This window comes from Crocuta crocuta, unplaced genomic scaffold (genome assembly GCF_008692635.1).
Source record: "Crocuta crocuta isolate KB4526 unplaced genomic scaffold, BGI_CrCroc_1.0 scaffold282, whole genome shotgun sequence".
Classification (NCBI taxonomy): domain Eukaryota; kingdom Metazoa; phylum Chordata; class Mammalia; order Carnivora; family Hyaenidae; genus Crocuta; species Crocuta crocuta.
This window is the reverse complement of record NW_027529174.1, coordinates 2,529,192-2,548,381: the sequence shown is the minus strand read 5'-3', so window position 1 is coordinate 2,548,381 and position 19,190 is coordinate 2,529,192.

The window sequence follows — 19,190 nt, the reverse complement described above, 5'->3', positions numbered from 1 at the left end:
CTCCACTGGACTGGGCACTCTGGTCATTGGTTTGGTTAAACAAACACATTTAATCCATTCTCTAGATGCATACTCTATACCTCTGTCATTACCTTCCTTTATCTCTCTCTCTCTCTATGGAATAATCAGACTATATAATTTCTATGGGTAACATTATCTTCGTTTCTTTCTCCTCACCTCCTACCATACTTTCTTTGTCTCTTAGCCTCTCTACCTGGTCATTGTCCAATTTCACTTTCTCCCCATCCCTGTCATTTCTCTCTTTGTATATGCTCTTCCATCAGCACTGCATACACCCTGCTCTTTATTTGTAGGTGGGAATTCTGGTTTTATGCTTTTAGATTGTCCTTTGTCTTTTGGTTTTTTTCTTTTCTTTTCTTTTTCTATTTCTTTTCCCCTTTTGGTTTGCTTGTTTATTGGATCTGTCTGTGTGTTTGCATGCATTTGTTCCCTGTGCATTTGTCTGTCTGTATTCCTTTTCAGGGCTACCTCAAGAAACAAGCCAGAGTAGACATGGTGGAGAGTCCCAAATACCACTACGAGTAGGGAAGTAAAATAACCAAAGTCTCAACAAGAGAGGCAAAGAGACACCATTAAAAGAACTTCCTGAACAGACAGGCCCTGGACAGTTAATAAGCCTTCTTTAATAAAGCAGTACACACAGGTGCAGTGCATAACAAGCCTTTAAAACTGACAAGAAACAGAAAGCTAGCCAAAATGACAAAATGGAAGAACTCTCCTCTAAAGAAATTCCAGGAAGAAGTGACACCTAAAGAACTGCTCAAAACAGATATAAGCAACATAACTGAACAAGAATTTAGAACAATAGTCATAAAATTAATCGCTGGGCTTGAAAAAAGGCATGGAAGACATCAGAGAAGCTATTGCTACAAAGACCACGGAGCTTTAAAAATAGCTTTGATGACTTTAAAAATGTTTGATACATGAGGTGCATAATAAAATGGAGGCAGCCAATGCATGGATTGAAGAGGCAGAAAGGAGAATAGGTGAATTAGAAAACACAATTATAGAAAAAGAGGAAGCCGAGAAAAAGAGACATAAACTGATCCAGGAGCACAAAAAGAGAGTTAGAGAACTGAGTGATACAATCAAATGGAACAATATCTGTATCATAGTAATTCCAGAAGAGGAAGAGAGAGATAGGCACTAAAGAAGTACTTGAACAAATTATAGATGAGAACTTCCCCAGTCTGGGGAAGGAAGCAGACACTGAAATCCAAGAGGCACAGAGAACTCCCCTCAGATGAAACTTGGATCGATCTTCTGCATGACATATAGTGAAACTGGCAAAATATAAGGACAAAGAGAGAATTCTGAAAGCAGCTAGGGATAAAAGGGCCCTAACATACAAATGGAGACCTATCAGAGTGGTTGCAGACCTATCTACTGAAACTTGGCAGGCCAGAAAGCAATGACAGGAAATCTTCAATGTGATGAACAGAAAAAATATGCAGCCAACAATCCTCTATCCAGCAAGTCTGTAATTCAGAATAGAAGGAAAGATAAAGGTTTTCCCAAATAAACAAAAATTGAAAGAATTCATCACCACTTAACCAGCCCTACAGGAGATCCTAAGGGGGACTCTATGAGGGAAATGTGGCAAGGAACACAAGGTACGAAAGACACCACTACAAGCATGAATCCTACAGAGAACACAATGACTCTAAACCCATACTTTTCAATAATAACACTGAATGTAAATGGACTAAATGCTCCAATCAAAAGACATATGGTAGCAGAATGGATAAAAAAACAAAATCCATCTATTTGCTGTCTACAAAATACCCATTTTAGACATGAGGACATGTTCAGATTGAAAGTAAGGGGATAGAGAAATATATCTCATGCTATTGGAAGTCAAAAGGAAGCCGGAGTAGCCATACTTATATCAGACAAACTAGACTTTAAAGTCAATAACAAGGGATGAAGAAGGGCATTATATAATAATTACAGGGTCTATCCATCAGAAAGAGCTAACAATTATAAATGTCTATGCACCGAACTTGAAAGCATCCAAATACATAAAACAGTCACAGACAGAAAGTATCTTATTGATAAGACTATGCTAACCGCAGGGGACTTTAATACTCCACTTACAGCAATGGATAGATCAACTAGACAGAAAATCACTAAGGAAACAATGGGCTTGAATGGCACATTGGACTAGATGATTTGACAGATATATTTAGAACTCTATATCCTGAGGCTATGGAATTCACTTTCTTCTCAAGTGCACATGGCACATTCTCCAAGATAGACCACATACTGGGTCATAAAGCAGCCCTCAATAAATATAAAGGAATTGAGATCATACCATGCACACTTTCAGATCACAATGCTATGAAACTTGAAATCAATCACAGGAAAAAGTCTGGAAAACCTCCAAAAGCATGGAGGTTAAAGAACACCCTACTAAAGAATGAATGAGCCAATCAGGCAATTAGAGGAGAAATTTAAAAATATATGGAAACAAATGAAAATGAAAATACAACAATACAAACTCTTTGGGATGCTGCAAAAGCAGTCCTAAGAGGAAAGCACATTGCACTCCAGGCCTATTTCAAGATATTAGAAAGAGCACAAATACAAAATCTAACAGCGACCTAAAGGAACCATAAGCAAAGCAACAAGAACGCCCCAAACCCAGCAGAAGTGAAAAATAAATAAATAAATAAATATCAGGGCAGAAATAAACAATGTAGAATCAAAAAAAAAACAAAAACAAAACCAAAAACCAGTTGAACAGATCAATGAAACCAAGAGTTATTTTTTGAAAAAATAAACAAATTTGACAAACCTTTAGCCGGGCTTCTAAAACAGAGAGCACTCAAATAGACAAAATCATGAGTAAAAATGGACTTATTACAACAAATCCCTCAGAAATACAAGCAATTATCAAGGAATACTATGAAATATTATATCCCAACAAACTGGACAACCTAGAAGAAATGAACAAATTCCTAAACACATTTGCACTACCAAAATACAAACAGGAAGAGATAGAAAATCTGATCAGATCCATAACTAGTGAAGAAATTGAATCAGTTATCAAAAATCTACCAACAAATAAGAGCCTGTGCCAGATGGCTTCCCTGGGAATTCTATCAGACGTTTAAATTAGAGTTAATACCCATTCTTCTCAAGCTATTCCAAAAAAGAGAAATGAAAGGAAGACTTCCGGACTCATTCTACAAAGCCAGGAACACTTTGATTCCCAGACCAGACAGGCAAAGACCCAGCAAAAAAAGAGAACTACAGGCCNAAAAAAAAAAGAAAGAAAGAAAAGAAAAAAGAAAGAAACCTTATGAAGGAAATTGAAGAAGACACAAAGAAATGGAAAAACATTCCATGCTCATAGATTGGAAGAATAAGTATTGTTAAAATGTTAAGCTGCATAGTTGCTTGATGGCCTTGCTGCTGCCCCACTGAAATCTGTCCCTATGTTCCTTAGATCCTCCTCAAAGGAGCAACTGGGGGTCTAATGAGCTCTCTACCACCCTGGCCAAAAATTTCTGGGAACGACACTACAGTTCAAGATGTTTCCTAGCCAATCCCCTTCCTTCCCTTTCTCTTTCCATGGGTGTCAGACCTGAAGTGTGGGCAAATCCCACAAAACAATCCCATTTTTTCCTGCTCCTTCTTTCAATAAATTTCTTGCTTAAAAAAAAAATGTCATTACTACCCAAAGCAATCTACACATTCAATGCAATCCCAATCAAAATTGCACCAGCATTCTCTTCAAATCTGGAACAAACTATCCTAAAATCTGTATGGAATCACAAAAGACCCCAAAGAGCCAAAGTAATATTGAAGAAGAAAACCAAAATGGAAGGCATCACAATCCCAGACTTTAGCCTCTACTACAAAGCTATAATCATCAAAACAGTATGGTATTGACACAAAAACAGACACAGAGACCAATGGAATAGAAGAGATAACTTAGAATTGGACCCACAAATGTATGGCTAACTAACCTTTGACAAAGCAGGAAAGAGTATCCAGTGGAAAAAAGACAGCTTATTTAACAGATGGTGCCGGGAGAACTGGACAGCAACGTGCAAAAGAAGGAAACTAGACACCACTTTCTTGCACCATACACAAAAATAAACTCAAAATGGATGAAGGACCTGAATGTGAGACAGGAAACCATTGAAACCCTAGAGGAGAAAGCAGGAAACAATCTCCCTGACCTCAACCGCAGCAATTACTTACTTGACACATCCCCAAAGGCAAAGGAATCAAGAGCAAAAATGAACTATTGGGACCTCATCAAGATAAAGGGGTTCTGCACAGCAAAGAAAACAATCCATAAAACTAATAGGCAACCAACAGAATGGGAAAAGATGGTTGCAAATGACATATCGGATAAAGGGCTAGTATCCAAAATCTAACAGGAACTTACCAAATTTCACACCCGAAAAACAAATAACCCAGTGAAGAAATGGGCAGAAGATATGAACAGACACTTCTCCAAAGAGGACATCCAGATGGCCAACAGACACATGAAACGATGCTCAGCGTCACTCATCATCAGGGAAATACAAATCAAAACCACACTGAGATACCACCTCATGCCAGTCACAGTGGGTAAAATGAACGAATCAGGAGACTACAGATGCTGGCAAGCATATGGAAAAATGGGCACCCTCTTACACTGTCGGTGGGAATGTAAACTGGTGTAGCTACTCTGGAAAACAGTATGGAGGTTCCTCAAAAAATTAACAATAGAACTCCCTTATGACCCAGCAATAGCACTGCTAGGGATTTACCCAAGGGATACAGGAGTGCTGATGCATAGGGGCACATGTACCCCTATGTTCACAGAAGCACTTTCAACAATAGCCAAATCATGGAAAGAGCCTAAGTGTCCATCAACTGACAAATGGATCAAAAAGATGTGGTTTATCTATACAATGGAATACTCCATGGCAACAAGAAAAAATGAAATCTGGCCATTTGTAGCAACCTGATGGAACTTGAGGGTGTTATGCTGAGCAAAATAAGTCAGGCAGAGAAGGACAGATACCATATGTTTGCACTTATAAGTGGAACAAGAGAAACTTAACAGAGGACCATGGGGGAGGAGAAGGGGAAAAAATAGTTGGAGAAAGAGAGGGAGGCAAACCATAGAGACTCTTGAATGCTGAGAACAAACTGAGGGCTGATGGGGGTGGGGGAGAAGGGAAGGGGGTGATGGGTATGAATGAGGGCACTTGTTGGGATGAGCACTGGGTGTTATATGGAAACCAGCTTGACAATAAACTATGAAAAAAAACAAAAACAAAAAAATAAAGAAAAAGTAAATGAACTTTAAAAAATTAAAAATAAATAAATAAAAGTCCTCATTTTCTGACCTGCTAGGTAACAGTTTTCTGTAACAGCTGCTATATTAAATAATTTGAAATGTTAAGGTGCTTAAACCCTTAAGTAACAACTGCTACATGTCATGAACATATCTTGTTTATGCCATTTTAACCATTTTTAAGTGTACCATTCAGTGGCATTAATTACATTCATATCATTGTGCAACCATCACCACTATTTGTTTCCAAATACTTTCCATCATCTCATATAGCAACTCTGTGACCATTAAGTAATAATCCCCCATCCTGTTTCCTGTAGGCCCTGACAACCACCACTAAATTCTCTGCTTCTATGATTTGACTATTTTAGGATCCTTCATATAAGTGGAAAGATGATATCTACTGTTCTGTGACTTGCTTATTAAATTAATTTAGCATAATATCCTCAAGTTTTATCCATACTGTCACCAGTATCAGAATTTCATTCCTTTTGAAGGCTGAATAATACTACATTATATGGATATGCCACATTTTCTTTATCCATTCATCTGATCATAGACATTGAGGTTATTCCCACATCTTAATGATTGTAAATAGTGCTGCAATGGACATGGGAGTGCAAATACCTCTTAGAGATCCTAATTTCAATTCTTTTAGATAAATACCATAAGTGGGATTGTTGGATCACATAGTAGTTCTATTGTGAATTATTTTTTGAGATTTTATACTGTTTCCCATAACAATGGTACCATTTCACATTCTCATGAACAGTGTTCAAGAGTTCTAATTTCTCCACATCCCCACCAACACTCATGGCCTTTTAATTTTATGATAATAATCCTTCTAACAGGTACGAAGTGATATTATATTGTGCTTTTGATCTGCATTTCCTTGATAATTACTGACCTTAAGCATCTTGTCATATACCTGGTGGCCATTTGTATGTCTGCTTTTCGAGAAATGTCTATTTAGCTCCTTTGGCCAGTTTTCAATTGGGTCATTTGGGTTTTTTGCTATTGAATTGTAACAGTTTCTTATGTACTTGAGATATTAATCCCTTACCAGATAAATGACTTGCAAATATTTTCTCCTGTTTCATCAGTTGCCTTTTTTATTTTGTTGATTGTTTCCTTTGCTACACAAAAGCTTTTTAGTTTGATGTAATCCTATCTATTTTTTATTTTGTTCCCTGTACTTTTGGTGTCATATACCTGAAATAATTGCCAAGATTAATGTCATGATGGAATATATCCCATTCACAATAGCATCAAAAAGAATAAAATACTTAGAAATAAATTTAAACGGGGCGCCTGGGTGGCTTAGTCGGTTAAGCGTCCAACTTTCACTTAGGTCATGATCTCGCGGTTCAGGGGTTTGAGCCCCGCATCGGGCTCTGTGCTGACTGCCAGCTCAGAGCCTGGAGCCTATTTCAGAGTCTGTGTCTCCCTCTCTCTCTGACCCTCCCCTGCTCATGCTGTCTCTCTCTCTCTCTCCTAGAAATAAATAAAAAAATATTTTAAAAAAAAGAAATAAATTTAAACAAGGAAGTGAAAGATGTGTATGCTGAAAACTATAAAACATTAATGAAAGAAATTAAAGAAGATATACACAAATGAAAAGACATCTCATGGTCATGGATTAGAAGATTTAATAATTTCAAAATGTCCAAAGCGATCTACAGATTCAATGCAATCCCTATCAAAATCCCAAAGGCATTCTTTACAGATATTAAAACAAACAAACAAATCCCTTAAAATATGGAACCACAAAGGATCCTGAATAGCTAAAACAATCTTGGCAAAGAAGAAAAGAGCTGGAGACATCACACTTCCTGGTTTCCAAATATATTACAAAATTGCAAAAATTAAAACAGTATGGTACTGGCACAGAGACAGACATACAGACCAGTGGAACAGAATAGAAAGCCCAGAAATAAATCCATGCATATATGATCGACTGATCTTTAGCAAGTACACCAAGAATGCATAATGAGGAAAGAATAATCTCTTCAACAAATAGTCCTGGGAAAATTGTATATCCATATGCAAAATAATGGAATTGGACCATTATCTCACACCATACACAATCATCAACTCAAAATGTAATAAAGACTTAAACATAAGACCGAAAACTGTAAAACTCCTAGAAGAAAACAAGGGAAAATCTTCACAACATTAGTCTTGCCAATGATTTCATGGACAAATAACTTTGTATAACAGAGATTTGATCTGTAAGGAAAAAAAACAAAACACTGGACTCAAGTTAGTAAATATGTATCTCACATGGGTCAAGTTCAGCAATTCAAAAACTACTTTACACACATACTAGACGTGAGCAAATAAGTAAATATATTGTAGATGATGACAGCCAGGTTTGTATCTGTGAAAGAAATAAATTACAAACAAGCAAAGGAGAGTGCTAGAATAAACCTGATGGTAACAGGCTGGAGTTAGAGATACCAGAATGAACTAATGTTTATTTTAATACATATACAGATGGATATATAAAGAAATAGATACATGGTTGAGTATGCATAGGAACACTTGCTAGGTCTATGCACTAAAACCGCCCAGAAACAATGACTCTCTAGTTGCAACAAGAACACCAAGAGGCCAGATTTGGGTTTCTAAATCCCATTCTGCCATAAGGATCGATGATTCTTAAAAAATTACTGATTCTTAGGCTAGGGCACAGAAAATACAAGATAAACCAGGAGGAGCATCTTACAGTGCCAGAAAGTAAGTTAGCACACAAAAAGAAAAAAGATATGGGTTTGTTTAGATGACACAGGAACCAACTCTTAAGAGCTCCTGATGGCCAGAGCTGGGATAATTTGAGCAGTACAATAAACAAGGATAGTTACTAATTACAAGCCAAAGAATAAAATAAATATCCATAAGTCAATAAATATCCATGTGATCACACTGATATAAATATAGGAATGAATGAATAAATGAAAAATGGCAATTCTTCCTACAAAAGAACTATAATTACAGGAAGAATGAGGAAAATGGAACATCATCAGTAAAGTACTGCTGACTTTAAAATAAATAAATAAAAACAGTGGCACGTGGGTGGCTCAGTTGGTTAAGTGTCACACTTCAGCTCAGGTCTTGATCTTGCCGTTCACAACTTCCAGCCCTCCACTGGGCTCTTTGCTGACAGCTCAGAGCCTGGAGCCTCCTTCAGATTCTGTGTTTTTCTGCCCCTCCCCTGCTCACACTCTGTCTTTCTCACTCTCTCAAAAATAAATAAACATTTAAAAAATTTTTTTAAAAGCCAGCCATTATACCAGCAAAATGAGTTTATTCAAAAATAGCAGAGAATTGCGATGCAGGACAAGCAAACTTTGGAGAACCATAGGCAAGTCCAGAGAATAGAAGAGAGGGGTTTGTTTTTATGGTGAAAAGGAAGAAGTAGGGAGCTGCTGTTTCAGAGATTTCACAGCTTCTCATTGGCATAGGGTGGCAGTTTCTCAGTGGCTGGGCTGTTGCTGGACAAGGAGAAATTCTCCTTCCTCCTACTGGAATATGTAAAGTAAGTTCATCTCTTTAAGGTCTGAGTGATAGTGTGTGAGAGCTTCCACTTCAGGATGTCCGGACTCCATCTTGAATGAGGTTTCTGTTACTTGTTTTCACAGTACCAAAGTAACAATGGCTGCAGGCAACATCCTCTGATGAATGCTAAAATTAGTGAGTGAAACTTAAAAAAGCACAGGGTATCCACACTGCCTCATAGTAGCTCTCAAATATTTATTAATAACTGTGCTTTTTAACATATGTCTACAATTTCTTAAACACTCCCTCCAGAAGATGGATCTTAGATCCCCTTGACTGGACTTAATAATTCCAGTGGTCTAGACTTAGTAACTTACTCCCAAAGCACAGAAAATGGAAAGAGGAAAATTGTAACTTTACAGTGAGACACCCGGAACACACCACCTAAGACAAGTGCTCAAGGTTAAGGTCACCATGAATAAGCCATACTGCTATCCTACACTTCAAATCCACAATCTCAGTCTAATCATGTGGTAAAAAGGCAAACCCATCCTGAAGAACATTCTACAAAACATCCAACCAGTACTCTTCAAAACTCTCAAGGTAATTAAAGGAACTGTCACAGGTTGCAGGAGACAAAAGAGGCACTAAAGACAGTGTGGTGTCCTGACCTGAATCGTGGAACAGAAAAAATACCAGGGAAACCTAAATAGTCTGTAGTTAATTGTACCTGTTGAACCAATCTTAATTTCTTAGTTTTGACCATTGTACCATGACTACATGAGATGTTAGCATTAGGGGAAGCCGGGTAGAAAGTATACAGGAACTATCAGTACTGTCTTTAAAGCTCTTCTGAAAATCTAAAGTTATGGAAAAAAGTTTACAATTTTTTTAGCCTCAGCTAAACACAGGGCTTATACTCAGCAACTTGGAATTAGTGGTTCTCAATCCCAGAGGACTCAAACCAAAAATAAAAACATATCAGTAGTAACCAATTATTACTAATCACTTGTGCATTTGAATGTGCAAGTTCCCCAAACTAAAATCTCCCAGGAGTGTGGCCGAGGTAGCTGTCTGACTGTTGCTCTGTGAGGTGGTCCTATTTCAGCAGAGCTGGCTGCAGATCCAGAGTACACTAAGGAGAATCCATCCCTTTCTCCTCCTAGCCACTGCATCATGGCTATAGATTAGCACTGGCGGGTCCATGGATGGCTGAGGTGAGATGAAGCAAATGGAAGTTGGTAATTGGCACTTTATAGAAAGGTCAAAAAGCATAAGGGATGTAGTTATGTTCACCTCAGTGCTCTCTCCTTACCTAAAAGGCATGTAACATTCATTCACTTATGCATCTACCTTCATGACAATGCAGAGTAAATTCTCTGGTTTACAATCCTTTTATTCCCTGAACTACTCAAATCTGATAATGTGCAAACTACTCATCCCTAGCAGTTTCTTTTTTACAACATCCAGAACAGGGATTTACAATGTGTCACTTCTAGAGTTACTTAAAGAATTCAAAGGAGTCTCAGGGTGGGCAGGGATTTTTGAATTTCAATTATTTTCCAAAACTCTAATGAGATCATTAAATTTACCTGTTATAAAGTTGCCCAGAATAATACTAACTTTTAACTTTTTTTTTAAGGCTCCACACCCAGCACAGGGCTTGAAATCGTGACCCTGAGATCGAGACCTGAGCTGAGATCAAGAGTTGGATCCTTAACCGACTGAGCCACCCAGGCGCCCCCAGAATAATATAATTGTCATTTGGTTTAGCTGGAATAATGGCAACTCAGAATGAATCAAAGTGCTAATTGATAGGAAGATATATTTTTGATTTAGAAAGGCAGAGAGATAAATTAACTATTAAGAAATGACTTTTGTTAGTAGGCAAAAACGTTTGTAAACAGGGGGTTCATGGGGCAGCAATGACTAGAAGCTAGTGTGCTACTTACTGCATAAAATACTCTGCCCTCAGCTCTTGACACTAAAAGCCACCCTGTGATCAGAATTCTTAGCCTCTATCTGCCCAGCATTTCTTCCCATGTTGGAAAACCTAATCTGGTGATCTCTGCCAGTACCTTACAAGTGCTTGGTAATTTAATGCTATCTTGATTGCCGTACACATCCTCAAGAAACTGTATACTTCATAGTCTATGATTCATAAAGAGTTGAGTAAATAGTGTCTATTTTTATACCTTCAGGAACGTAATTCTCTACTTAAAATAGGTTCTGTGAGAAAGATAAATTTAACTTCCATCGTGTTTGTTTATACTACTCTTTACAAGTTATAAATTCACAGTTGCGGACTATCTGTACCTACACAAGAAGATCAGCTCTTAGTAACAAGGATTTCAGGGCTGTAATATTTACCAGGGTTAGGTCCTCCCAGGCTAAAATGGCATAGGTAGATTCAAGAAAATTTGACAAGCATGGAAAATATTGACTTTTAGAACTGTCTGATGCCAAAGATGACGAATACGTGTAATATGGCACTTTATTTTTTAGGATACTCTGAAATGCTTCATATCTTAAAATGTTGAGAAATCAATACCTCTTTTTACTTTATAGCTGGTTTACAAAACATCCTTTAAAAGCTAAAAAAATGACAAATGTAAATCCAATTTGCCTAAGTGTATTAAAATTTTAATAGAAGCAGAGAAGTTTCACCTAATCTCTTAGAGGCAGAAATCCATATCTATATAACAGATCACTGAAGTGATATGAAGTGATCACATAAAGATTAGTAAATTAAAATTACAGAAAACATTTTAATAGGCTTAAATGAATTGATTTATATTCAAAATCAATCATCTCAAATATATACCTCAAATGTAGTCTATAGTAGTACCCCAATCATAAATATTTCTTTAATAAATCAATGAAATAAATGAAAGAAAAGAATAGTTTGCCAAACCAAATGAAAATATAAATATTCCAACCCTCTTTATTTAACCCCATTTTGTTTTCTAAAACCCTAAGACAGGATTAGGAGAATCGAAATAGAGGGAAAATAATTTAGGAGTATTTTTTTATGATGTTAACCTATATTTGCTTAAAATGGTAAAAAAGCATAACGAATAATATATTGGAATGATATATTTCATATACTGGAATAATCATATATCAGGGGGAAAATCTTTTTTTATTTCTTCACCTCTCTGAGATTTTCTTGGGTTCTTTGCTTAGGATGAATGAACCTAACTGCTCAGTGTTTTCAGCTTTTCAAAATCTTTGCTCTGTAAAATGAAGTATTTTTACATTGAATGCATTCTACCTGTACCCACAGATACAATTTCTTCTAAAAATTTGGACAGGATTTATAGCATAGGGAACTTATTATGTTTACATAATATTGACTTTTAACTTTATAGGTAAACTTCATTAAAATAACTTTAATGAAGAATTAAAGTACAAAGTATGGAATTCACTAGTCATGTTACAGATAGGCAAGTTTGATTATAATTAAGACAATAAAACCATTATAGCAAATTAAGAATTTCTTGCATGATGGATGACAAGCTATTTCTTGAGTTATGGATATGAGTCACCCCATGAATGTACTTCAGTCTCATGTCAACACAGTTCAATAGAGATCACATTCACCAAAAAGACTCCATGAACCTATACAAGAGCATCAACAGTCCTTTTCACCTAGGGAATTCAATTTCAAACTAGTGTCACAGACTAAGAGCTATGCTAGAAAGTGAAATACAATTCAATTCGGTTGAGTTTGTTTATCCCAATAGAGTATGTTTCTTTCACATTTTTTCCAGGTTTAGGCCTCAACACAAAAAAGTATGACCTCTATCCAATATCTTGATAACAATTTACTCTCTTCATATCTCATACCTGATAATGAGAATCTGAATACAGATCTAAGATACTTCTGGACTTATTTTGATAACTTGTTTGCTCTTATTAATAGTAGTAATAATAAAAATAGTAATTTATTGAGTCTTTAGTATGTTTCAGGCACTATTCCAAGCACTCTGCATGTATTAACTCATGAAAGCAGTTTACATTTTCAGGCTTCCTAGGTAAGGAAAAAACTTTCCTGGTTATTTAACATACCTATGAATGACATACAGATATGCTTACTTAAGTCTTCTGGTTTTTAGCTATTTTAAAAAAAGGAATCAATGACAGCAGCACCATAGTCTACCAAAGCAATACAGCAGAGATGGTGCAATACATAATCTTTAAGTCAAGGAACTCTGCTCCCGTCTACCTCTGGCCTACAGTAGGAACTACATCACACAGTGTGAAGCAAATGAACACTCCCATCTGCATTGTTCTAATGGAACTGAGTAATTTATTCACATAAGTTCATGAAAAATGAACTTTTAATTGGTTTAGCCCTATAATCTCAAGTGAATGCCAGGAACCAGAAGAAACTTATTATTGATATGATTAATATATAGCAATTTCATTGCACCAAATTTTCTTAAAAAACAGAGAAAGTGAACTGCTTTATTTGATGTCAATATATTCTCTAAATACATATAGGAATTTAGCTCTATGAAGCATAATAAACTGTAATTTTCAGAATTCAATTTTTCTCTGTGATAGAATATATAAGCTCAAATGATTTTAATATTAAACATATTAAAATTTCAGACAGATCTACAAAACCAGTATCATTGTAAAAAGAGCCAATGTATTCATATGCATATAAAGAATGGAGGGGAAGTATACCTAATTGTTACAACTGATCATCTTCATCTTGGGGATGGAATTTTTAGTCAATTTTATTTTCTTTTTTATAACCTTTCTATAAGTACCAAATTTCTTACACTTAACTTGTATTATTTTATTTCGAATTTTTAAAAAGCAACATTTTTTCTGATTACGTCAGTGACATATTTACAATAAAAAGTGAAAATCTATTGAAATTCTGCTTATTCACTGCCTCACCAAGTCTGGGTTCAGCTCCCTTTGTCTATACCAGTAGCACTGCAATGCTAATGCTAAAATATGTTTAATTGGCTGTCTTCTTTCCTATACCATAAGTTACATGGAGGCAGGGACCAACTACATCTGATTATTATAGCCCTATACTTACTACAATGTCCAGCAGACACAGGCACCCAGTAAATAGCTGTTGAAATAGAAGTCGTTTCCTTTAAAAATTATAAACTAAAATAGAATAAACATTCCTGCACATACAAATTTTTGCACTTATCCAATTACTCTTATGGGGTAAATTTCTAAAACTAGAATTGCAAAGACAAAGCTATGTATGTTTTGAATTTGAATATACATTGTCAAATTGCCCTCCATAATCCCTGGAGAAATTTACATTCCCACCAACAATGGAAAAGTGTCCATTCCCCATAGCCTTGAAACACTGAGTATTACCACCTTAAAAACAAAACAAAAGACATAAAACACACACACATTTCTAAAGGAGAGCTCATTATTATCCATTACTTTTATATTAGGAAAAAATGTTAAGATATTACAGATTTTGCTCTTCTTAAAACTACAAAGCTATTAAGATGCAGATAAAAAGTACTAACCAAATTATTTTTTAGAATGAATGGTTGCTCATGCTGAATAATAGTTCATTAGCTGATTGATTCTCTCTGTTTAAGTAAAATGGTGCCCATTTTTCTGCTCTACTTTCTTCAATGTAATGATAGAGGAGACAATATAACTATGTAGGAAAATATGTACGCACAGGGAAAGGGAAAAAGCAAGGCAAAGATGTGGTTCTCACTGCAGTCCACCCCAGCCTGATCCACACGGAGCTGCAGACCAGAATACATGGCAGAGGGATTCCTCTTTAAGGCAGGAGGTACCCCAGTACCAGTCATCCCTTAGCTGCAGGCCACATCTAAGAGTCTTAGGATGTAACCTCCTGGGCATTCTTGGCATAGCAGCTTTCATCCACAGGCAATTCTTGAAAAACGGTGCAGCTGTGAGTTGTCGGCAGCCTATATTCATAACAGCTGAAGCATGGTGGCACCTACCCACCTGAAATATTGTTTCAGTTTCCTCCTCCATAAAGTGGAACTAATGATAGAAGCTATTTCATATGCTTGTCAAAACTACGTAATACTGGATGAAAGCACTCAGAATAATATTTTATATAGCACAGTATATGTAATTCACTTAGAATCACACATAGCAATAGTAAATGCTCAGTAAATGTTGTTACTGTTGTTGGTGTTATTGTGCCCTCAGAATTACCCATACCAAGTGTCTCATTGCCCGGTTCTTTGCAGCTGTCCAGAAATGAGATTTTTGCTCAAACATTAGTTTCCACATCTAAAGTTTCCACATCTAGGTGGATATGCATACCAATTTTACCTGACATTTTCTCTGAGTTCAAAATCAGATAAGGTAACTTTTCTGTGTTGCTCTTTAAAGAGTAGGGATGGGTATGAAAAATAGAGCGCCTTTCCTCCAAGATCGAGAAAAAGACTAGGATGTCTACTTTCACCACTTTTATTCAACACAATACAGGAAATCCTAGCTGTAGCAATCAGATAAGAAGAAATAAATGGTGGGGCGCCTGGGTGGTTCAGTCGGTTAAGTGTCCGACTTTGGCTCAGGTCATGATCTCACAGTTCGTAGGTTTGAGTCCCGGGTCGGGCTCTGTGCTGACAGCTAGCTCAGAGCCTGGAGTCTGTTTCGGATTCTGTGTCTCCCTCTCTCTCTGACCCTCCCCTGTTCACGCTGTCTCTCTCTCTCTCTCAGAAATAATTTTTTTTAAAAACATTAAAAAAAAAGAAGAAATAAATAGTATCCAAGTTGACAAGAAGTAGGTAAAAGTGTCACTATTTGCAGATAACATGATGGCTATATATAGAAAATCCTAAAGACTCCGCCAAAAAACTACTAGAACTGATAAATTCAATAAAGTTACAGGACACAAAACAAATAAGCCCAAATCTATTGCATTTCTATACGGTAATGTAGCAGAAAGTAGCAGAAAAAGAAATTAAGAAAATAATCCCATTTACAATTTCCCCAAAAAGAACCAAGTATCTAGGAATAAACTTAGCTAATGAGGTAAAGACCTATACTCCAAAAATTATAAAATGTTGATGAAAGAAACTGAAGAGGATACAAACAAATGGAAAGATATTCTATGCTCATGGATCAAGAAAACAAATATTGTTAAAATGTCGATACTACTCAAAACAATCTACAGATTTAATGAAATCCCTATAAAAATATCAACAGCATTTTTCACAGAGCTAGAACAATCCTAAAATTTATATGGAATTCAAAAAGATCCCAAATAGCTAAAGCAATCCTGAGAAAGAACAAAGCTGGAGGTATCACAATCCTAGATTTCAAAATTTACTACAAAGCTATAGTAATCGAAACAGTACGGTACTGACACAAAAATAAACACAGAGAACAATGGAGCACAATAGAGAGCCCGGAAATAAACCCCCACATATATGGTCTATTCATCCATGACAAAGGAGGCAAGAATGTACAATATGAAAAAAATAGTCTGTTCAATAAATGGTGATGGGATAAGTGGACAGCTATATGCAAAAGAATGAAACTAAACCACTTTCTTACATATACACGATAATGAACTCAAAATGGATTAAAGATGTAATGTGAGACCTGAATCCATAAAACTCTTAGAAAAAGACATAGGCAGCCATTTCTTTGATGTAGGCCATAGAAATATTTTTCTAGACCTATCTTCTCCGGCAAAGGAAACAAAAGCAACAATAAACTATTGGAAATACACCAAAATAAAAAGCTTTCACATAGCAAAGGAAACCATCAACAAAACAAAAAGGCAACCTACTGAATGGTTATTTGCAAAAATATATAAAGAACTTACATAACTCAACATCCCCTCAAATCTGATTTTAAAAACGAGCCAAGGACCTGAATAGATATTTTTCCAAACGGATGTACAGGTGATCAACAGACACATAAAAAGATGCTCAAAATCACCAGGGAAATGAAAATCAAAACACAGTGCACTATCACCTTACACTTGTCAAATGTCTAGAATGAAAAAGACAAGAAATAATGTCAGCAAGGATGTGGAGGAAAAGCAACCGTTGCGCACTATTGGTGGGAAAGCAGCCATTGTAGAAAACAGTATGGAAGCTCCTAAAACATGTAAAAATAGAATTACCATATGATCCAGTAATCCAATTACTGGACATTTACCCAAATGGAAAAAAACACTAATTCCAAAAGTTATATGCACCCCTAAGTTTAGTGCAGCATTATTTACAGTAGCCCCAAGTGTTATGGAAGCAACCCAAGTGTTCATCCACAGATGAATGGATAAAGATGTGGTGTATATACATACAATAGAATATTATTCAGCCATAAAAAATGAGATCTTGCCATTTGCAACAACATGGATGGACCTGGAAGGTATAATGCTAAGTGAAATGAGTCAGAGAAAGATAAATGCCATATGATTTCAGTCATATGTGTAATTTGAGAAATAAAACGAACAATTAAAGAAGAAAAAAAAGGCTCTTAATTACAGAAACTGGTGCTTTCCAGAGAGGAAGTAGGAGGGGGTATAGGTAAAATATGTAAAAGGGATTGTAAGAGTACACTTATCTTGATAAGCACTAAGTACAAAATTGTTGAATCACTGTATTGTGCACCTGAAATTAACATAACACTATGTTAATTATACTTCAATTTTTAAAAGGGGGGGTAGCTAAAAAAAAAAAAGGAGTGGGGATGGGTCTATCTCAACACTGGCTGAGATTTGGTCCTGTGGCACACCCTCACTAGATGGATTCTTCATCTAATTTTGATATGAAAACCAAAACCAAAAATAAACCCCTGTCTCATCTATGATGTGTGACCCCAATCAGGAGAAACCAGAGTTTTCCTCAAGGGTTTCCACAAAGCCACACCCCGTACTTGGAGCGACACTATTAAAAATAGTCCTAGGAGCCAAATCTCTGATTCTTGCATTCTCCAGAGGCAATACAGAACATTTAAACCGATTCTCCTCTCCTATCTCCTACGTCTGGAAACCAAATTGACCTCTTAGTCATAGTCGACTCAAGAGAGTGGGATGGGTCAGTGACCAGTAGATACAGGGTTCCCAGCAGAGAGAAGGCAGTGATTTGCCTGCCGAGGAATGCGGGCAAATTCGAGGAGGGAGCGGGCTTCACTGAGATGGCTGCTTCACCCCAGGTCCCGGCGAAGGAGCCCCGCGGTCCGGCTACCTTTCGGGCCAGCACACCAAAGGGGGCCGCTAGGGAGACGCGGCCCTGACAGCGGCCGGCAGGCGCCTGGGCGGCTGTTACCTTTTCGTGCTCGGGGTCAGTCCACAGGGGAGCGCCAGAATCCCCGCCGCCCGCCCGCCGCGCCTTCCCCTCGGCCCCGCCGGCTGGCGACAGGGCCAGGGCCACCCGGCAGCCTGGGGGTTCGCCCTCCCGAGGGTCACTGGGGGCTCGGCTCCCTCTCCGGAGGCGGTGAACCGCGGGGGCGGTGCCGAGGGTGAGGGTGGGGGGTGCCGGAGGACCCGCCTCTGGCCCCGCCCCTCGGACTGAACCACCTTTTTGGGTTTCCTGCCTTCTGGGCGTCTCAAAATAGGAAGCCCACGGGTTAGCCGGGGATAGCGAGGGAGGCGCTAGCGTGGCGTTGTAGCTGGGAAAGGAACCGCGTGCAAGGAGGTGGGGAAATTTGAATTTTTACTTTTATTAGGAAATTGCTAAGGATAAGCTATGGAGGAAGATGTAACATTTACAGTCGTTCTTAAAATAATATGTGACTGAATAAATTTAGCGAGAGTGAGGGAGATCCCCTCCTCCCCCAGGGTGGTGACTGGCAGGGAGATGCCCTTAGGTGCAAGTTTGAGAAGCCCTCTTGTGTACATGGGTGGTTCTTTCTCGAAACGCGAGCTCCCCCCTAGCTGGCTGCGCTCAGGGTTCTACTCCAGAACACGCCCTCGGCCTGCGCTCTACTTAGACCCAAGCCCCCTAAGGGCAGGTGGGCAGAGGACCGAGACTACCCCTAGTCAACCTCCTTGACCAGGAAAGTCCAAATCTCTATCCGGGCTTCCGTGGAAAACACTGAAATCTTGAGATTAAAAAGCCATAAGCAGAACTTTAGGGAATAGTCGTGAAAGGCATCGTCTCTACTTGGGCTCCAGGATAAACGGTACTGATGGCTCAGAGGGCCTTTTTTCCTGGGCTGAATTATGTTATTGCTTATAATTTTGGTGGGGCAACTTAAACAACAAAATAAACCCATTTGCTTTCAGTTTCATGGTAAACGAAGTTAAATACACTTTATTTTTAAGTACTTACAAGGTCTTCTAGCAATGGCCGCATAATAAGCTGTCCTCCACGTTGTTCACAAGTTGTTCCATTAGAAGGGCCTTGCAAAGGGCACCTGGGTGACTAAG